The sequence below is a fragment of the Balaenoptera ricei genome, chromosome 1, assembly GCF_028023285.1.
Source record: "Balaenoptera ricei isolate mBalRic1 chromosome 1, mBalRic1.hap2, whole genome shotgun sequence".
Lineage (NCBI taxonomy): Eukaryota > Metazoa > Chordata > Mammalia > Artiodactyla > Balaenopteridae > Balaenoptera > Balaenoptera ricei.
Window position 1 is genome coordinate 128,812,703 of NC_082639.1, and position 23,292 is coordinate 128,835,994.

Consider the following 23,292-nt stretch of genomic DNA (forward strand, 5'->3'; position numbering starts at 1 on the left):
TTTTTTTTTTTAATATTTATTTATTTGGCTGTGCCGGATCTTAGTTGCAGCATGAGGGATCTTTGTTGCCGCGTGTGAGATCTTCGTTGTGGTATGCAGCCTCTTTTAGTTGCAGCATGTGGGCTGTTAGTTGCAGCCTATGGAATCTAGTTCCCTGACCAGGGATTGAACCCGGAGGAGCACGGAGTCTTAACCACTGGACCACAAGGGAAGTCCTGGGAATACAGTTCTATAATACTGTTGAATGCTATTACTTTTCTGTATTCAGATAAAATAATTTTACAGGTTGATCTAGAAACTCACCCACTAATAATGGAATTGCTTCCATTAAATCAGAATGCTACAAGCCACGTAAGTTAAAAGTTGAGGCAATTCCCTGGGAAATTCAGGCTAGAGTCGTTTGATGTAATTTCAATGTCCCTTTGTTCAACTAAGTATATTTTATTAATATAATCATAAACATAATCATTGGTTTTAGAGAACTGGAGCACAGTGGCAGGCATGGCCATCATTGTATCCTGGCTACCGTTCACTAATCATTAAACAAAACTTATTGGGCACTTACAATGTGCCAGACATTATGCTGGGTGCTGGGGATGCAAAGATGAATAAGACATAGTCCTTGCACCCAAATTATCAACAAACCATACCTAGGCTGACCTTTCTTCTTCAAACTAGTGACTCTTTTTTTGTAACTGATGGATACTGTCTTTTAAAATGGTCTGTTATGTATCAAGGTCATGTGGGGTCAACTTGTGTTTACTCTTTTATTCCTAAAGCTAAGTGCAAATTCCCGTCTCACCGCAGAGCCCTGTGATGCCAAGAGACTCACTGTAGGTCACTTGGAAGAGGAAAGAAGTCTAGTAATGGTCAAGATCTGTAGCATTTATTATTTTAAGAGTTTGTTCCACTTGGAAATAGTTTCCTTGGTTATTACTTATGAATCCTCTTACCTGGTCCTCTGATGAAGGAGCTCGAGGGCCTACATTCTGGCATTTTGATGGAATGGGTTTATTTTCTTCACCCTGGACACCAGGTGCTACTGGCTAAAAAGAGCAGAGGACTGAATCTCTTCCCTTAAGGGTCCTGGCCACCCTGCAGCAAATTTGGCCAATGAGCTACCCAGGTTCTGTTACTTCCCTCTTAATGGGCTTCCCTCCTTAATGTGTGTGTGTGTGTGTGTGTGTGTGTGGGTGTGTGGGTGGGTGTGTGTGCATGAGAGAGAGAGAGGGAGAGAGAATGTGCTATAATGTCCCTATTCTCAAATGGAGATGTTGTTCTCTGCCTTAGTTGTCTCACAGCATTGATCTGAAAGTAAATTAAGATAAAACAGGACAAAAATATGACTATGCCTAGGAAAAATGGTTGTGAAGTTTAAAAATATTACTAACTAATTTGTGGTATTAAATCCTTATTATACTACATTCTTGTGAGAGATGGGATAATCTAGTGGTTAGCACCAGTTCTTTAATTTGGCTTTTGCTGGTGTGATCTTGGGTAAGTTACTTAATCTCTCTGAGCCATAATTTCTCTTTTTTTAATTTCCTTTTTTAAATTTTTTTAACATCTTTATTGGAATATAATTACTTTACAATGGTGTGTTAGTTTCTGCTTTAAAACAAAGTGAATCAGTTATACATATACATGTGTCCCCATATCTCTTCCCTCTTGCGTATCCCTCCCTCTCACACTCCCTATTCCACTCCTCTAGGTGGTCATAAAACACTAAGCTGATCTCCCTGTGCTATGCAGCTGCTTCCCACTAGCTGTCTATTTTATGTTTGGTAGTGTATACATGTCCATGCCACTCTCTCACTTTGTCTCAGCTTACCCTTCCCCCTCCCCATATCCTCAAGTCCATTCCCTACTAGGTCTGCATCTTTATTCCTGTCTTGCCCCTAGGTTCTTCATGACCATTTTTATTTTATTTTATATTTTTTTAGATTCCATATATATGTGTTAGCATATGGTATTTGTTTTTCTCTTTCTGACTTACTTCACTCTGTATGACAGACTCTAGGTCCATCTACCTCATTACATATAACTCAATTTCGTTTCTTTTTATGGCTGAGTAATATTCCATTGTATATATGTGCCACATCTTCTTTATCCATTCATCTGTCGATGCACACTTAGGTTGCTTCCATGTCCCGGCTATTGTAAACAGAGCTGCAATGAACATTGTGGTACATGACTCTTTTTGAATTATGGTTTTTCTCAGGGTATATGCCCAGTAGTGGGATTGCTGGGTCGTATGGTAGTTCTATTTTTAGTTTTTTAAGGAACCTCCACACTGTTCTCCATAGTGGCTCTATCAATTTACATTCCTACCAACAGTGCAAGAGGGTTCCCTTTTCTCCACACCCTCTCCAGCATTTATTGTTTGTAGATTTTTTGATGACGGCCATTCTGACCGGTGTGAGATGATATCTCATTGTAGTTTTGATTTGCATTTCTCTAATGATTAATGATCTTGAGCATTCTTTCATGTGTTTGTTGGCAATCTGTATATCTTCTTTGGAGAAATGTCTATTTAGGTCTTCTGCCCATTTTTGGATTGGGTTGTTTGTTTTTGTGATATTGAGCTGCATGAGCTGCTTGTAAATTTTGGAGATTAATCCTTTGTCAGTTGTTTCATTTGCAACTATTTTCTCCCATTTTGAGGGTTGTCTTTTCATCTTGTTTATGGTTTCCTTTGCTGTGCAAAAGATTTTAAGTTTCATTAGGTCCCATTTGTTTATTTTTGTTTTTATTTTCATTTCTCTAGGAGGTGGGTCAAAAAGGATCTTGCTGTGATTTATGTCAGAGTGTTCTGCCTATGTTTTTCTCTAAGAGTTTGATAGTGTCTGGCCTTACATTTAGGTCTTTAATCCATTTTGAGTTTACCATTATTTCTTTATCTGGGAAAAGATAATAACTTTATCTGCTTCATATATTGCTGTGAGGGTTGAATAACTTCTTATAGGTAAAGTGCTTACTCTGGTGTCTGGCAAATGGAAGAAGTTAACTTAATCAAGTATTTGCTTTCCTTATCCCTGCCCCACCCAAGAGGAGCTTACAGCTCTTTCCAAGTGTATTTGTACAGAAATGACCACCTACATCCTCACCTGACCCACTGAAAAACAAAAACAGCTGCAAAATGGAGAGACTTCATGTGTCCAAGACAACAAGCTGTCGAAGGACCAAGATTTTAATTCTGATGTTTTGACCAGTTGGCTGGATGACCTTGGACATACTCTTTGTTTACAGTTATATTAGCATTTCTGCCACATGTGGATAAAGAAGCTGAGGATGTGACTCACTCTCCCCAAGGTAATAGAAATACTCATGTCTCCCACCTCTAAAATCAACCAACCGATCAATATCCAACCAAACATTTGAAGAAAAGATTTTCTCTTTTTGGTGATAGTCAAGCTTCTTAAAACGTTGTCTGCACTAATTTTCTCCACTTTTCACCTGCATTCGCTTCTTAACAAGACATGATGATCTATCCTTGGCCTCTATCACTCTATTACACCAGATCTGGTTAAAATTACCTTTTTTATTAGCAAAAACCAATGGCTATCTTTAGAACTTCATCTTCCTTAACTTTTGGCCGCAAAGAGAAGAAGGCGAATGACCTTCATGTGTGGGAAATACATTCTTAAGTTTGAGTCCAGGCATACCAAGGCTCAATGCTGAAATAAAAATTGCCATTTAAAGGGATTTTGTTCTGCTGAAAACATCCCATATTCAGAATCAAAATGTGAATTATTCAAGTAATCAAGGAAACTAGGTCTACTAAAATACCTTACTGTGACATCAGACACCAAAATTGAAATCTGATGACAGGAAAATGATTAGAGCACAAAGCAATCTGTTGCTTTGTTCTGATATGAAATGATGATGGTAATGTAGGCACCTGCTGCTATTTGTACCTGATGGGTCCTAATACATTTCAGACCATTAGACCAGTCTAGTCATCCTACCCCTGTCCAATCACAAAGTATTTGTCTGGTGTCACATACCATTAAGACCTTCTTTGTTAAGGAGTCTCTATCTAAACAAAATGTTAAAGGCAATCATTTGCATTACAACAGACACTTTCAAAGTTTAATTTCAGGCACACAGGCAGGTGGGTGCAGGCAATATTTTTGGTCAGAGGAACATTTTCCAAGCCCCCTGCAGCCCCCTTTTTCAACCTCCCCCTAGAGTTGACTGCATTTTAATGGGACGTTTGGTGAAGTTGCTACCCTGAGCTGAGTCAGATCATTTCAGAGAAAGTTTATCGTTCTCAGAGGCTGTCAAGATGATTAAATAGGGCTGTTGTGCAATAGGTCCCAAACCACAGCAGCAATGGAGTGGTGTAAAGACTGGACTGGGAATCAGGGGAACTGGTCTAGTCTGGTTCCTTGACTCTGGGCAAGTCCCTTCCACTCTCTTAGCAAGTCCCTCACTCCCTTCCACTCTCTAGGCCAGCCCCTCCTTTGTCACCTGCAAAAGGAGGGGCTGACCTAGATAATTTCTAAGATCATGTCCAGTTCACTGATTCTAAAGTCAGTTTTAAAAATTTCTTCTCTCTCAACTCTGCAGTTCTCCTAATTTCTTTGACCTGCTTTTACCTTGCCTGATTTTACCACTGCTTTCCAAAGTGATTACTTCTTATCTCTCTGCTTCTTCACTTACTTTCTGGCTAGTTCACTCAGAGCTAACCACAGGAAATATGTATCTCACAAGCAAATCATTTTCTCCTTTGGAGATAGTGTATCTCTATGCTATGTTCACAGTGGAGCAATTACGTGGTAAATTTGGGATGTGTCCAGAATATTCACTCTTGTAAAGTAAGGCTTTTCAGCCTGAACTTTTGGTTCTTTCCTAAGATTGTTCATTGATACTTGTACGAAATGCCAGTTGGGTGACAATGTTTGAAACCAGATAACTCTAGTAGATAACTGGGCCCTGTATGAAGTAGACTATAGTCATCTCATGCTTCTGCTCTGATAATTACTCTCTCTAAACTCTAACAAACTCTTTCAAACTCTAACGTTGATGAAACTTTTTACTTTTTTATTTTTTCTTGCTCCAGTTCCTCAAACTCAAGGTGACAGAAAGCCAGAGCCTGGAAGCAATAGGGACTCATCATTTAAACATGTCAATAATAACCGTACACTCTTTCTTGGGGCTCAAGCACTAAAATAATGAGTTTTTTTTCAAAAAAGACTCACAACTAGAAATACTGTGAAATTTCAGAACATTAAGGATAAAAAGAATATCCTAAAAGTGTCCCAGTAGTGTTAACTTATAAAATATAGGGCAGCTAGTTAAATTTGAAGTTCAAATAAACTATAAATAATTTTTTAGAATAAGTATGTTCCAAATATTTCCTTGTTTATCTGAAACGCAAATTTAGTTGGCTCTTCTGTATTTTTACTTGCTAGAAGCGGCAATCTTATTTCCTAAAATAAAACCAGATCACCCAAATATCCCTTCGATAGCAGTGGATGGTAAAAAGCAATCGAATGATGTTTTCAAAATTCATAGATTTTAAGATTTTCAACCTAGAATCCCATAGCTACTCAACTCATCAATGAAGTATAAGGGAGAAATGAAAACATTTTAAGACATTCTAGGGCCTAGAAAAAAATTTCTCAGAAAGTTATCCAGTATGTATCCCGATAAAATTGGCAAGTAAACCAAAGAGGAAGACATGGAGTACATAAAAGTGTGACTCAGGTTCAGAAAGGCAGTGAAAGGAGCTCCTAAGATGGCAGGTATGCAGCAAAAGTAAGGTAACTGGCGAGATTCTTTGACTGCAGGTAATGGAAAATCCAACTCAAATTGGCTTAAACAAAAACCGAAGATAGGGAGGTCTCCCAGATTGATTTCATGGGTCAAAGATCAACAAAGATCCAGGCTTTTACCATCTTTCTGCCCTGTCATCCCTGGTATTACCTTCATCCTAAAGCTGCTTTTCCTCCTGACCATATATGGCTGCCAGAAGCAACCCAAGCAAATGCTTCTATGTTCATATCTAGCAGGAGAGGGACTGGCTTTTCTTTTCTGACAAGTTTCTTCTCACATCTTATTGGTCCAAACTGGCCTATGGGGGCTGCGCATTGCCGGAAGAGTCTCTGGCAAGGGAGATGGAGTAGTTTTGATTCCTTCATTCAGTGCCTATTGTGTGACAGGCACTGTTTTCAGCACTGGGGATAAAGGAGAAAATAAAAGACAAAGCTGCCTGCCTTCATGGAGCTTCCATTCAGGTGAAGAGATGATAAGCAACTATGCTGTAAGTTGATATGTGCTGGTGTGATCAGTAAAGCAGAGGAGGGAACAGGAAATGCTGTAGGATGATGGAATTTTAGGGAAGGTGTCTGGGAACATCCTCACTGAGAATGTGACTGTCTCCTCAGTCTAATCGTCGGCAATGGGATGGATTTGGGGAATCAGCCACACTGTCCATGGCACCTGGAGAACATACAACTGAGGTCGAAGCAGGAGGACAGAGAGCCCTGGGAGAGTTCTCCTGGGACAAAAGGAGACTTTGTAGAGTACCTGATGTAATGGAAAATTTTTAAATAGTATGAGAATCAGAAGAAACAATAAGTATAAGAAAAAAAGTAAACTCACAGAATACTACTTTACTCCTCCATGAATAATGCTTACACAACCATAATAATGTAAATGCTGTCATTAGTTTTCAAATTTTAAAATGAACTGATAGCTGATTCACTTTGTTATACAACAGAAACTAACACACCATTGTAAAGCAATTATACCCCAATAAAGATGTTAAAAAAATTTTTTTAAATGAACTGATAGAGAAAGCATGGAAGATTTAAATTACAGAACCAAATGTAAAAGTTATCACCTGGAATGCTCTGAGATTGGAATGCCGAAAAAGGGAGATAGCAGAGCTAAAGATAAGGCTAGGAGCACCAGTGTTCTCATTGTACCCATGGGGATGTTAAGAAACAGACTGAATTTGATGGAATAAGAAATGATGGTGTATGTTTATTACCTAAAATTTCAAAGGTAAGCAAACAGTAGAGAAACAAATATGTGTTATAATTACATTGGGAAGTTGGGGAAGGCACATGGGAGGTGATATAAGTGAGCTAAATCTTTTTTTTTTTTAAACAAAGTTACATGCAGCTACTATGATTAATGATTTTTTTTTTTTACTACTACTTTTAAATTTATTTATTTATTTATTTATGGCTGTGTTGGCTCTTCGTTTCTGTGCGAGGGCTTTCTCTAGTTGTGGCAAGCGGGGGCCACTCTTCATCGCGGTGCACGGGCCTCTCACTGTCGCGGCCTCTCTTGCTGCGGAGCACAGGCTCCAGACGCGCAGGCTCAGTAGTTGTGGCTCACGGGCCTAGTTGCTCCGCGGCATGTGGGATCTTCCCAGACCAGGGCTCGAACCCGTGTCCCCTGCATTGGCAGGCAGACTCTCAACCACTGCGTCACCAGGGAAGCCCCAGTGAGCTAAATCTTATAGCAGCAAGCTGAATGTCTAAAATGGACAAATTCAGACATAGTATATAGATTCACATATGGTATAGTACCACAGAAGAACTACAGCATTAGGGTGTAACTACAGAATAAACAAGTTAGAGAGTTAGTGGATTGACTTTGGGGGGTTAAGACTGAGGGTGGGAGCGAAGAACAGAGTATTGTTTTCACTGTTAGTCCTTTGGGAAAATTTGACTTTTGAACTATGTGTGCGGATTACATTGATTTTTAAAATATCTGGTCTTCACTTTAGAAAAATTTCTTTCTGTACTCCTAAAAGTGATACATTCTCATTATGGAAAATTTAGAAACTGCAGAAAAATTTTCCAGGATTTAGAGGCAACTCTTAGAATATTGGACTATAGTCTTTTAAAATCAATTACATTTATACACATTTGCGATTATGTGGAGTAAGGATACAACTTGATGAATTCAAATTTGTGAATCAAAACTGATTAGCTTAGATTCCATAGATAATTTGTAACATATAAAATCTCCCTTAGGATTGAAAACAAAACCAAAACAAGCATGATATTAAAGTCTTTATATGAAGAGACCTTTGACATTAAACAGTAACAGTAAAATTAGCCTGTTCACCAAGGAGACTAGACCCCAGCAAACTAAGGTCAAGTTCACTCTGATGTTAATCAGACAGAGAGTGCTATGAATTGCCAGGCAAAATTAAATGACATATTTGTTTCAAAACTGAAGACAATTACATAGACACCGTATATAATTAAGGCATGGTATTCAGATCCTGCCTTCCGCACTGGCCTTGCCTGCCATTCCTCCCCAAACTTTGCTCAATGCCCACGCCACTTGGATCTAGTTCTACATCACAGAATGTACCAGGTTTCTCTTCCCACCTTTGTGCTTGGGCCATGCTGTTCCCTTTACTTGGAATGCTCTTTGCAAGCTATTCAGTCTGGAAAAATGTTACAAATCCATTAGGTCTCAGCGCAGATCCTCTCTCTCCTGTGATGCTTAACTAACTCCTTCATGGATATAGTACTACTTCTTCTCTTGTGCTGTCACTGAACTTTATCCATGCCATGACTAGTGCATTCATAGAGGGTATGAGTTGCAAAGCTAAGAGTATGTGTTGTGGAGTTAGACTGCATGAGCTCGGCTCTCAACTCCACCTCTAACTGGCCATGTGAGATTGGGCAATTTACTTAACCACTTGGAGCCTCAGTTTACTCATCTGTAAAATGGCATTAATAATAATACCTACCTCATTGGCTGTGGGAAAGATTAAAAGAAATAATACGAAGAAGGCACTTGGCACAGTGCCTGGACTATGGTAAGTGCCCCAAAACGTCTGGTATTATTTGTTGCTACTGCTGCTGCTGTAATGGTTGACTTTCATGTCTAGCCACTGAGTTCAGGGACTATAACGTTTTATCTTTACATCCTCTGCACCACTGTAGAACTCGGCATTGTGTCCTTGAAAGTTTATAGACTGAATGAATGGATAAGTGAATGCTTTAGAGAGTAAATTCAGCTGCCTTTTTGTAATGATCATTTTTAGAGGTAGTATAATAGTTCCAAGAATGGGCCTCAGAGTCATGCAAAAAGCTAACCAGCATTAATTCAAAGAACCAATATTTTTCTTATTAAAACAAAAAACCACTTCCTGAATACATTTACTATATTATCAGCCATGAGAAAGATTCATCTGAAAGACATGAGGTCTCTCAGCAGTGCAGGACCTTGTCTCTTTCTTGTAAGATTTCTCAAAACCCTAGAGTTGCTAGGACTTCTGATCTACAGAGATTGAGGACTAATGGGATAGTGCATTTCCTGAAGAATTCCTAACCACAGTACAAGTGGGAGCAACAGTAAAGCACTTTTTTTATTATCTTGTGAATTCATGTTTTCTATTTGACTGCTTTTCTCCCCTCTTTATAGAATTATTGTTCCATTCAAGCCCAGGTACAGTATATTTAATGCCCTTGCAGTTGTGTAGGGCTGACTTGTGTCCTCAGGGACTGTAGGTACTAAGGGTGGTTCAGTTCTAAGCCTTACCCCAAAACCAATGCTCCATAAGCGCCACCATCAGAATGAGGAGAAGTCTTACTCTGCCTGCAAGAGAATGGGATTCTGTTGTCATTTTTCAAGCCTGAGTCCAAGCCAGAAAGTCAGCAGTTACTTGGGAGAATAATATTTGTCCTGCTTATCTGCAAAGGCTGCTGGAAGATTCTAGTGAGCCATTTTATAAAGTACAAAGAGATCTACAAATACAAGCATTTTTATTATTATTAAAAACACATCTCATCTTCCACTGGAATGTCTAGATAAAGGAATGTTGCTGTGATAAAGAGCTGGAGCTGAAGGGGGAGAAACACTAAAAAACCTATTTACCAAATATGGCACAAGTACCACCGATAATTACTTGATTAATTAATGATCGGGTCCCTACTTTTAAGTCTTTCAGTTATATTGGCATCAACGATCTTCGCCTATCAGGATTGGCTTATTTCTGCCGACGAATAACTATCAAACCACTGAGGCCTAACTGATGTGTGATTAATATGGGCTCTGTTAATTATATGGCTGAGTTTTATGCATGAAGCTGTATCCTTGATTTTTCTCCCTTAATTTCATCCTGTTTAACTGTTGGTCGTAAAACAGTTTCAAATATATCTGCTGAGCACGAGCACGAGCACAAATTTTGCAACTTGAAAAGTGCCTGAGTCAGTTTGGGCATTTCATGTACTAAAATAGACTGGGGGGAACTCTTAGGCTGAAAAATGGATTGCTGCTTGGCTTCCACTCCCAACCTGCTGGCTCCTTTTCTGCAGCTGCTCACTGGCACTGAATCTCATCTGTTATCATTAAGCACATGCATAGCATCAATAGTGGCAAAAGGCTTAATCACTTTCTTTCTGCCAGCCCATCGATGGCCCTATTCAACCTCATTCTAGACAGATGGAGATGATCACATCTGCCGGTCTAGTCTTCCCAGCATCCGTTTACCCTTTTTGTTAGTAGCACCTGATTTTCTTTTGGGAACCTACCCTTCCTCCCACTCCTTCTCTGCTTATATTCTCCATGGTTCAAGTAGAGCTGATCTCACTTCCCTTGCTCCAGGGCTGGCCTCACACACTTAGAAATCCAGCGATTAGTTTAGGGATGGGCATGTGACGCAAGCTGAGCCAATGAGAGGCAACCCTGGGACTTTAGCAGAAACTATTGGGAAAGAACAGCTCTCTTTTCCTCTTGAATTTTTCGATTGGTAAAACTTTAAGCTTAGAGTTTCTGGTCTCTTTGCCACTAACCAAGGAGAGTTCAGCCAAGAATGCAGCCAACAAAGAGGAAAGGAGAGGCAAGAGATGGAGAGAGACAAACTCCAGCGCGCTTTGTTTGAATATGTGGATTTAGTCATGCCTGAAGACAAGCCTGGACCTGTGTTTTTCCATCATTTGAACCAGTTTGAATAGATTTTTGTCACTTATAACATAGAGTCTTGACCTGAATGATAATGCTGATCACAACACCTGTCTGCCTCAGCACGTCATTCATGCACAGATCTTTAAGACAAATGAGAATGAGGCAGAAAGAAGTCAGTCTGCAGGAAATAAAATTCAGAATTTTAGAAATACATATACATTTTAAAAATATATTATCCCCCCTAGAAAAAGTGTGCTTGGGTCCACTGTACATTTCCCTTATCTTGTTGGAGAGGTCTGATTAAAATAATTCTGTGATATCTCGCTGGTAGGAGAATGCACTCATTCACTGGAGGAGACCCTGGAGCTCATTCGTTCATTCAATGATGGGTGTCTGCTTGTGCTAGGTGATAAAGATGTGTCAGGTGAACAAGATCTCTATTTACCTAACAGAGATTATGATCTAATAGATTTTAGTCAATCAAGAATCTAGGGGATGCATAGAGATAAAGAAAATCAGCAGATTTTGACAATATCCTTTATTGGTGTGTAGTACCACCTGGGGATAGATGGTATGACTTTGAAGGTGCGTAAATGATATCATTAGTTACAGAAACCTTCCTGCTTTGATATTCATTTTATTCTATGATGACCCTCAGGTCTTTTAGTTTTCATTCTCAAAAAGGAAAAGTTTTCTTAAAAAGGAAATTGAGGCAGCTCAACAATAAGAAGGTTGTAAGGACTGAAAAATACCACCTGATAATCCCACTACTCTAAAACAATTGGCTTTCTTTGGGGCTGCTAAGATTGTTGTAGCTTTAGGGCACCTTTAGTCCAGTGAGCTGTAAATGCTTTACGTGGTTGAATGCATTTTATTTTCCCCAGCTCTGCTGATTGTATCAGAGGCCAGAGTTATATTCCCCAATTCACAGAGAAAATAACCAATGCAGAGAAGGCTAGAGGACTTGTCTGGGTTATCACAGTTGGATGCTGAGACAGCATTCTGGTCCTTGTGAGAAGCTGGTGTCCCCCAGAGTTCCCAACCTACACTGGGCTGGTGTGCCTACCCATGTGCGCCTTCCCTTGCATCCCCACTGCTCCAGCCATGGTTGAGGTCCGAGTCAATGTAATGTGGGGATTTGCAATTTCCTCCTAGTGGTTTTCCCCACTGCCACTTCCACTAATCTGTTCTACTGTGTGTTGCTGCCAGAGGAATCTTGCTAATACAAAGCAACAAGTAGGTTACTCCCTTGACCGGAAACTCTTATTGGTTCTTTTTTGCCTGCAAAGCAAAGTCCAAATTCTTTAACTAGGTGGGCAAGACCCTGCACAATCTAACCTCCGTCTACCATCTCATGTCTTTCTTTCGATGACTCTGTCTCTACTTCTAGGCTCATTGCTCTGGCCCAATTCACCATTCCCCAAACATGCCCTCTACTTTTCCATGCCTTTGTTACCACTGTTCTTCATCCTGGAATGTTTACACCTCTGTGTTCTCTCTTCCCTCTGCATTTTCACTTATTGAATTCCTACCTGTCCTTCCAGACCTTGAGAAAAAACCTCCTCTTTCATAAAGCTCTCTGAGATCTTTCCTAGATAAAAGCAATTTCTTCACACTCTCTCTTCTCATTACATTCGATTTTTCCTGCAGTTTTAAATCAAATTTAGCCTGATATTTATTTACATACCAGTCTATCTCTCCTGATGACATATAAACTCGTTAAGACGGGGAACCCCTTCTGGCTCTTCTTTTGTGACTCCCATTGCATGTACTGTTTTAAAAGAGAACTAAATAAGCATTTGCTGAATGGATGATGAGTGGGTTCTTTCCCATCTTAAAAATGAGGCTAAACGCCCCATGCTTTCTCTCACCACTGAGCCTTTGCAGCGGCTGTTCCTTTTCTGGGATGTGCTTCCATCCTCCTTACTTCCCCCACTGTCTAGTTCACAGCTCACAGTAAGAAATATATTTTATATTCAACCCAGTACAAACATTTCATGAAATGATACTAACCCTTGCTACCTGTGATACATTCAGATCTATTTTCTATCCTGTTTTCTTCTCTTCTTTTCTCTTCTACTGAACTATAGTCCAGTCTATTATTCCACTTCAAAAGACATTAGTTGTGACACACTAATTAATTTCCTTAGCCTACTAATAGGTTACAAGAAGCACTGGCCTAGTTGATTCCTACTTATCTTTCAGATCTCTGTTCACAAGTTGCCTCTTCAAGAAAGTCTCCTGATATCCCAGGCTAGACTGAGCCTCTGATAGAGCCCCCTCTTCTTCGTAGAACTTAACCATGCTTTCTTGTGTAATTGTTTGGCTGTCTTTTATCACCATTAGATTCCAAGCTTCACGAGGATGGGGCTTCTTTGTTTTTTTTTTCAATCATCATATTCTCAGTGCCTAGCACAGTGCCTGGGACCCATCTGTGCACATTAAAGCTTTGTTGAATAAATTAACTGGGCATTTTTAAATTGGGGCTTGAGGGACTGACATGGTCACATATGTGCTTTAAGTAGATCACCTGGGCTACACACATTTCATTGTTCAAAGGACAAGCTAAGTTGGGAGAGGTGGAGGGATTCGAGACAGAGAGGCAGGGAGATTAGTTTGGGAGCCTGTATAGAGGGGATTTGAACTAAGGGATAATCAGTGGTGTTGAAAAACTGGGGACAGATCCTTGAGATTATTTGAAGGGAGAACTGAGAGAACATAATGATCTCTTTTGGAGGGTAAAGCCAATTCTCGAAGATTTTTTTCTGTCATGGTCATGAAGCAGGAAGTCACCCTTCTGACTTATAAGGGTCCCTCCCAGGCTGATGATTTTCCTCACCTGGGGTTCTGCATCCCAGGGGGAATGTGGTAAAGGTATCACAGCCTCTGCTGGATCTACTGCTTTCCTGGTCCTCACAGCCACATTCCTTGAGCTAATTATACTCTGGCTGTCTTTGTTTTCTCCATTGATGTTAGTTTTAAGCCAATTAAGTTGGGGAGGGATTTCAAGTAAGATTGTGTCCTTATTGATCATGTTCAAACTAAAGCCTTAGTTCTTAATTAAGAGGAGTCCATCGCTCTTGTCTACAGACACAAAGCCTCCTGAGGTGACCTGACCCAAAGGAGGGGAAAGGCAGGCTCTAGCAGCATTCAGTTTAGAGATGCAGCCATAGCACTGATCCCTCAGCACCCGCCACCAGCTCTGGGCTGGAATATGTTTTTCAGCAATAGCTTTGGAGACCAAATCTGTGTCTATGCAGTGTGACTGAGACCTCCCTTTGTAGTAGATTTGGTATTTGTGCTTGTCGTGAGGGCACCGTGCCCAGCAGTGGTTCAGACTGTCTGTGATTGTTCTAATTTGGTTATTAAAACTGCCAAAATAATGACTAATGCAACCGGCAAAAATATTTTTGGTGCACAATTACATCAACCACTTGACCACTGGTCTCTATTAGTGTTGGAAAATCTAAATCAAGCAAAAAATGAGCAGTCCATAGGATGAGAAGATATTTATCAGTGGTCATCCCATGAGGAGTTACCTCCTTTTCCTGGGGTCATGCTATGTAGAACAGGGACACTCTGGCCATATCTCTGTCAGTGCCCTTTCCTCTCTCTGTTCATTATCTCTCTCTCCCTGAGATACACACTTCTTCCCTTCCAGGCTGAATATGTATTGAACTATTTCTTCTTAGATAAACTAGTTTGCATTTTTCTCCCGAGGTAAATCTCATTTTATTATGTGCTGTCCATATTTCTAATCGGCTAAGTTCATTTATATTATCACTTGGCCTTGCCCGATGCTTGGCCTATTTCTCAGTTCAGTGTTGCCATGACTTCAGAGTAGCCACAGAACAAGCCAGGAGCATAATTCCTTCCATTATGGAAAAAAGGTGGGAAGAAGAGGAAGAAAAGCCAATGAGAAGAAAAATAACCGTCTGTTTACTTACCGAACAAGACCAGCTGTGGTTTTGCACAAAATTTGCAGAAAGAACCAGCCATATAGAAAGTAATAACAGCAAACACAATTTGAATGTTTTATACATATTAACTTTCTCAATCCTTCCAACCACTCTCTGAAGTAGGTAGTATTATTATCTCTTTCAGCTGAGGAAACTGAGGCACAGAGAGTTTACGTAATGTGCCCGAGATAAGTTGCGCTAACATAACTACCGACTGATGGAGACTGTATCCTGTGAAGCTAACATATAAATTATACAGATCCTAAATTTCAGTATCTTTAAAATTTTCAGTTTTTAAGCTCAGGTGTCAGACACGTAGCTGACTTCAGGATCTGACTGGAAAACCCATCCAGTATCATTTCCCCCACAACTCCAATGACTCAGCCACTCCTGGGGCATTCTTCCATACCTCTCTTTATGCTTTGATGATCATGTACAGCATTTGCATGTGTGTGTATGTGTGTGTGTGTAAGTGTGTGTGTACATATATACACATGTATGCATAGGAAGCAGGTATTTGAATCTTTTTATTAAAATTTTAGTCTTTTTATATTATAAAAATGTATCACGTTATATACACAGTTATGCAATTTGTCTTTCTCATAAAAATTCATGTAAATTCTTTAAAGGCAATTGTTAGGGAATGAATTCTTGCTTTGTAATGGCTGTATCATATTTCATGGCATGAATGTACTATATTCACCTAAACACTCTCCTACGGATGGACAGTCACTTAATGTCTGTAGTCTTAACTGTAATTCTAATTATAATAATTATGGTGTTAGTATGAATAATGATGCAATAAACATCCTCAAATGTATATTCTTTTTTTTTTTTTTTTAAAGAAATTCACGTTCTTTTATTTATTTATTTATTTATTTATGGCTGTGTTGAGTCTTCGTTTCTGTGCGAGGGCTTTCTCTAGTTACGGCAAGTGGGGACCACTCTTCATCGCGGTGCGCGGGCCTCTCACCATCGCGGCCTCTCTTGTTGCGGAGCACAGGCTCCAGATGCGCAGGCTCAGTAATTGTGGCTCACGGGCCCAGTTGCTCTGCAGCATGTGGGATCTTCCCAGACCAGGGCTCGAACCCGTGTCCCCTGCATTGGCAGGCAGATTCTCAACCACTGCGCCACCAAGGAAGCCCTCAAATGTATATTCTTATGTACTGGGAATTGTATTTCTGAGGAAAACAATTCAATGGTTTTTAGAATATTTAAGAGTTATGCAATCATCACCACAACAAAGTTTAGAACATTTTTATCATCCCACGAAGAAACTTAATACCCAATAACAATCACTTCTCATTACTCCCTAGCCCTCCATCTTTAGACAACTACTAATTTACTTGCTGCTTCTATAGATTTAACTATTCTGGACATTTTATATAAATTGAATCATACAATATGTGATTTTTGTGGCTGGCTTCTTTCGCTTAGCATAGTGTTTTCAAGATTCATCCATGTTGTAGCATATATCAGTTCTTTACTCCTTTTGGTGGCCAAATAACATTTTTGTTTATCCGTTCATCTGCTAACGGACATTAGGGCTGTTTTCACCTTTTAGCTATTATGAATAGTGCTACTTTGAATATGGTGTACAATACAAATACCATGTGATATCACTTATATGTGGAATGTAAAATATGACACAAATGAACTTACCTATGAAACAGAAACAGACTCACAGACAAAGAGAACAGACTTGTGATTGCCAAGATTGGGTGGAGGAGGGATGCACTGGGAGTTTGGGATAGCAGATGCAAAGTGTTATATACAGAATGGATAAACAAAAAGGTCCTACTGTATAGCACAGGGAATCACTGAACTGAATCACTTTGCTGTACAGCAGAAATTAACACAACATTGTAAATCAACTATACTTCAATAAAATAAATTTTTAAAAAAGAAAAAAAAATATGGTGTACATGTATTTCTTTGAGTCCCTGTTTTCAATTCTGTTTCTCTAGAGAAAAACCTGACTAATATATACCACATACATACTACATTAGTCAGGAAGTTATTTCTAATTTCTAAAAGTTAAGATTTTCTTTTGATTACTTTATCATTATTCATTTCTTTTTTAATGGCTGAAAAATAATAGACTGTTAAATCCTGTTAATTTAATTCTTAAATTTTTTCAAATAATACATTCTTTGTGGACAAATGCATGATTGATTTTATAAATATTCCAGGGACATAAGAAAAAAATGAGTAGTTTTTGTTTGTTGGATTTGGGCTCTAAATATATCTATAATTTTATTTTTCATTTCCTCAATCTCCTTGTTTGTTTTTGTCTACTGGATCTGTCTAAATATGAAAGAGGTATAATGAAGTCTCTCACTATATTTGAAATTTTATTAAATTCTCCTTATATTTCTAATAGTTTTTCCTTAAGTGTTTAGCTGCTGTAATTGCTTTAAGCACACAGATTTATGACTCATTTTGTCTTCCTAAATTATATTGTATGCCTTGTCTCAATACATAATATTCCTTTGTTCCTGTTTAATACTTTTAAATTTAAATTCTACCTTCTTTGATGTTAGCTCCTACCTTTAAAAATTAGTTGTTTGGTGCTCATTCCTTTAATTAATTAATTTGTATCTTCACTTTGTTTTTAACATATTTATAGTAAACAGTATATGACTACTGTTATCCACTCCCCACGCCAGCATTGAACAGTCTCTGCTTTTTAATGGGAATTCAGTCATTCCACATTTATTGGAATGAATGATAGATTTGACTTTATTTCATTCATATTTATGCTTTTAAAAAATTTATTTTATATGAGGGCGAAGAGACAAAGCCTCACTCCAGTATTCCAAAAAAAAAAACCCCAAAATGTAGATACTCCCACTCCAGTAGGTGGAGCTTAATTCTCCCACCTCCACCCTGGCCCCCGCCCTTGAAGGTTGGAGAGTTCTTGACTGGCTTCCGAAAAATCGAGTAGGGAAAGAGTAATGATCATTTTACAGCAGAGAAACCTGGTAAACACTCCCTTCACCAGTGATGTTATGTGGGTGTCATCTGTCACCTGATATGATGTGACAGAAAGGATATTTCACTTTTGTGGTGTTCTTTCCAAAAACCTGTAACCCCAGTGTAACCATGAGAAAACATCAAATCCATTTTGGGGACATAAAGTATTATTTTACATTGTTATTTCTCTTCTTATATTGGCAGGTTTGTTGAAGCTGCTCTTTATTCCATTCCCCACTCCACTTCCCTTGTTAATTTGAAAGTTCTACTTTGCTTTCCCTTTTACTAATGTTTAATTCATTTTCTCTACATTAATCATCAGACAAATATGTTTCTTACATTGTTTGAAAACAGTATACTGTTTCCTCCACCAAAATGCACATTTGGCCTTCTAAGACAGTTCATCCCCAGCTTCACTCCATTATAATAAGATGAGAACTCTGGAAAGATTTTACTTCCCCTTCTTTCCCTCAACTGCTGGGTTTGGCTCCTTCCACGTTTTTAAGTACTTTTAGTTTAGACAGTTTTTTTTTGGAAAGAGACCTTTTAAAACACATATATTTCATATCAGGCTGTTCATTATTATTCATTTAGCTTCAATTACTCACATATTATTGCTCAGCTCATTGTTCACTGTCTTTTCACTTGTTTTCCTCCTTCCTCTCAAAAGTATAGGTTCTAGTTCATTTGTTGTTGCTTAAAGTCCCCTCCAGATTATTTGTTTAATGTGGCTTGTGCAATTGAAAATACTAATTTAAATTTAATTTTAAACATATTTAATGAGATATATTACATCTAAGGGTACATTTTCGTGGTTTTTAGTATATTCAGTCATGCAACTATCTCTACGATGTAACTTTAGAACATTTTCACCACACCCCAGAGACACTCCCTACTCCAAACTCCTTGCCCACAGCAGTCATGCCCATTCCCATCCCTCCCACTCTCACCAGCCCCAGGCAACAACTGACATATTTTCAGTCTTTATAAATTTTCCTATTTGAACATTCCATGTGAGTACAATAATACAATATGTGCTCTTTTGTGACTGGCTACTTTCACTTAACATAATGTTCTTAAGGCTCTTCCATGTTGTAGAATGTATCAATACTTCATTTTTTAAATTGTCAAATAGAATTTTATTTTATTGTATGGATATGCTATAGTTTTACCCATCCATTAGTTGATGGATATCTGAGTTGTATCCATTTTTTGATTATGAATAATGCTGCTATGAATATTTGTGTATAGGATTTTTTTAAACATCTTTATTGGAGTATAACTGCTTTACATTGGTGTGTTTCTGCTTTATAACAAAGTGAATCAGCTCTACATATACACATATCCCCATATCTCCTACCTCTTGCGTCTCCCTCCCACCCTCCCTATCCCACCCCTCTAGGTGGTCACAAAGCACGGAGCTGATCTCCCTGTGCTATGTGGCTGCTTCCCACTAGCTATCTATTTTACATTTGGTAGTGTATATATGTCCATGCCACCCTCTCGCTTCGTCCCAGTGTACCCTTCCCACTCCACGTGTCCTCAAGTCCATTCTCTATGCCTGCGTCTTTATGCCTGTCCTGCCCCTAGGTTTTTTATAACCATTTTTTCTTCTTTTTTTAGATTCCATATATATGTGTTAGCATACGGTATTTGTTTTTCTCTTTCTTACTTACTTCACTCTGTATGACAGACTCTAGGTCCATTCACCTCACTACAAATAACTCAATTTCGTTTCTTTTTATGGCTGAGTAATATTCCACTGTATATACGTGCCATATCTTCTTTATCCATTCATCTGTTGATGGACACTTAGGTTGCTTCCATGTCCTGGCTATTGTAAATAGAGCTGCAATGAACATTGTGGTACATGACTCTTTTTGAATTATGGTTTTCTCAGGGTATATGCCCAGTAGTGGGATTGCTGGGTGGTATGACAGTTCTATTTTTAGTTTTTTAAGGAACCTCCATATTGTTCTCCATAGTGGCTGTATCAATTTACATTCCCACCAGCAGTGCAAGAGGGTTCCCTTTTCTCCACACCCTCTCCAGCATTTACCGTTTGTAGATATTTTGATGATGGCCATTCTGACTGGTGTGAGGTGATACCTCATCGTAGTTTTGATCTGCATTTCTCTAATGATTAGTGATGTTGAGCATTCTTTCATGTGTTTGTTGGCAATCTGTATATCTTCTTTGGAGAAATGTCTATTTAGGTCTTCTGCCCATTTTTGGATTGGGTTGTTTGTTTTTTTGATATTGAGCTGCATGAGCTGCTTGTAAATTTTGGAGACTAATCCTTTGTCAGTTGCTTCATTGGCAAATATTTTCTCCCATTATGAGAGTTGTCTTTTTGTCTTGTTTACGGTTTCCTTTGCTGTACAAAAGCTTTTAAGTTTCATTAGGTCCCATTTGTTTATTTTTGTTTTTATTTCCATTTCTCTAAGAGGTGAGTCTAAAAGGATCCAGCTGTGATTTATGTCATACAGTGTTCTGCCTATGTTTTCCTCTAAGAGTTTTAGAGTGTCTGGCCTTACATTTAGGTCTTTAATCCATTTAGAGTTTACTTTTGTGTATGTTGTTAGGGATGTTCTAATTTCATTGTTTTACATGCAGCTGTTCAGTATTCCCAGCACCACTTATTGAAGAGACTGTCTTTTCTCCTTTGTATATTCTTGTCTCCTTTATCAAAAATAAGGTGACCATATGTGTGTGGGTTTACCTCTGCGCTTTCTATCCTGTGCCATTGATCTATATTTCTGTTTTTGAGCCAGTACCATACTGTAGCTTTGTAGTGTAGTTTGAAGTCAGGGAGCCTGATTCTTCCAGCTCTGTTTTTCTTCTCAAGATTGTTTTGGCTATTTGTGGTCTTTTGTGTTTCCATACAAATTGTGAAATTTTTTGTTCTAGTTCTGTGAAAAATGCCATTGGTAGTTTGATACGGATTGCACTGAATCTGTAGATTGCTTTGGGTAGTATAGTCATTTTCACAATGTTGATTCTTCCAATCCAAGAACATGGTATATCTCTCCATCTGTTTGTATCATCCTTAATTTCTTTTATCAGTGTCTTATAGTTTTCTGCATATAGGTGTTTTGTCTCCTTAGGTAGGTTTATTACTAGGTATTTTATTCTTTTTGTTGCAATGGTAAAGCAGAATGTTTCCTTAATTTCTCTCTCAGATTTTTCATCATTAGTGTATAGGAATGCAAGAGATTTCTGTGCATTAATTTTGTATCCTGCTACTTTACCAAATTCATTGATGAGCTCTAGTAGTTTTCTGGTAGAGTTTTTAGGATTCTCTATGTATAGTATCATGTCATCTGCAAACAGTGACAGCTTTACTTCTTCTTTTCTAATTTGGATTCCTTTTATTTCTTTTTCTTCTCTGAATGCTGTGGCTAAAACTTCCAAAACTATGTTGAATAATAGTAGTGAGAGTGGCAACCTTGTCTCGTTCCTGATCTTAGTGGAAATGGTTTCAGTTTTCACCATTGAGGATGATGTTGGCTGTGGGTTTGTCATATATGGCCTTTATTATGTTGAGGTAAGTTCTCTCTAGGCCTACTTTCTGGTGGGTTTTTCTCATAAAATGTTTTTGAATTTTGTCAAAAACTTTTTCTGCATCTACTGAGGTAATCATATTGTTTTTATCCTTCAATTTGTTAATATGATGTATCACATTGATTGATTTGCATATATTAAAGAATCCTTGCATTCCTGGGATAAACCCCACTTGATCATGGTGTATGAACCTTTTAATGTGCTGTTGGATTCTGTTTGCTAGTATTTTGTTGAGGATTTTTGCATCTATGTTCATCAGTGATTTTGGCCTGTAGTTTTCTTTCTTTGTGACATCTTTGTCTGGTTTTGGTATCAGGGTGATGGTGACCTTGTAGAAGGAGTTTGGGAGTGTTCCTCCCTCTGTTATATTTTGGAAGAATTTGAGAAGGATAGGTGTTAGCTCTTTTCTAAATGTTTGGTAGAATTCGCCTGTGAAGCCATCTGGTCCTGGGCTTTTCGATGGATAAATTAAAACCTTTACAGACGAGCAAAAGCTAAGAGAATTCAGCACCACCAAACTAGCTTTATAACAAATGCTATAGGAACTTCTCCAGGCAGGAGACACAAGAGAAGGAAAAGACCTACAATAACAAACCCAAAACAATTAACAAAATGGTAATAGGAGCATGCATATCGATAATTACCTTAAATGCAAATGGATTAAATGCTCCAACCAAAAGACATAGACTGGCTGAATGGATACAAAAACAAGACCCATATATATGCTGTCTACAAGAGACCCACTTCAGACCTAGGGACACATACAGACTGAAAGTGAGGGTATGGGAAAAGATATTCCATGCCAATGGAAATCAAAAGAAAGCTGGAGTAGCAATTCTCATATCAGACAAAATAGACTTTTAAAAAAAGACTATTACAAGAGACAATCAAGTATACTACATAATTATCAAGGGATCAATCCAAGAAGAAGATATAACAGTTGTAAATATTTATTTATGCACCCCACATAGGAGCACCTTAATACATAAGGCAAATGCTAACAGCCATAAAAGGGGAAATCAACACTAACACAGTCATAGCAGGGGACTTTAACACCCCGCTTTCACCAATGGACAGATCATACAAAATGAAAATAAATAAGGAAACACAAGCTTTAAATGATACATTAAACAAGATGGACTTAATTGATATTTATAGGACATTCCATCCAAAAACAACAGAATACACTTTCTTCTCAAGTGCTCATGGAACATTCTCCAGGATAGATCATATCTTGGGTCTCAAATCAAGCCTTGGTAAATTTAAGAAAATTGAAATCCTATCAAGTGTCTTTTCCAACACAATGCTGTGAGACTAGATGTCAATTACACGGAAAAATCTGTAAAAAATACAAACACATGGAGGCTTAGCAATACACTACTTAATAACCAAGAGATCACTGAAGAAATCAAAGAGGAAATCAAAAAATACCTAAAAACAAATGACAAGGAAAACACGATGACCCAAAACCTATGGGATGCAGCAAAAGCCATTCTAAGAGGGAAGTTTATAACAATACAATCCTACCTCAAGAAACAAGAAACATCTCAAATAAGCAACCTAACTTTACTCCTAAATAAATTAGAGAAAGAAGAACAAAAAACCCCCAAAATTAGCAGAAGGAAAGAAATCATAAAGATCAGATCAGAAATAAATGAAAAGAAATGAAGGAAATGATAACAAAGATCAATAAAACTAAAAGCTGGTTCTTTGAGAAGATAAACAAAATTGATAAACCATTAGCCAGACTCATCAGGAAAAAAAGGGAGAAGACTCAAATCAATAGAATTAGAAATGGTAAAGGAGAAGTAACAACTGACACTATAGAAATACAAAGGATCATGAGAGATTACTACAAGCAACGATATGCCAATAAAATGGGCAACCTGGAAGAAATGGACAAATT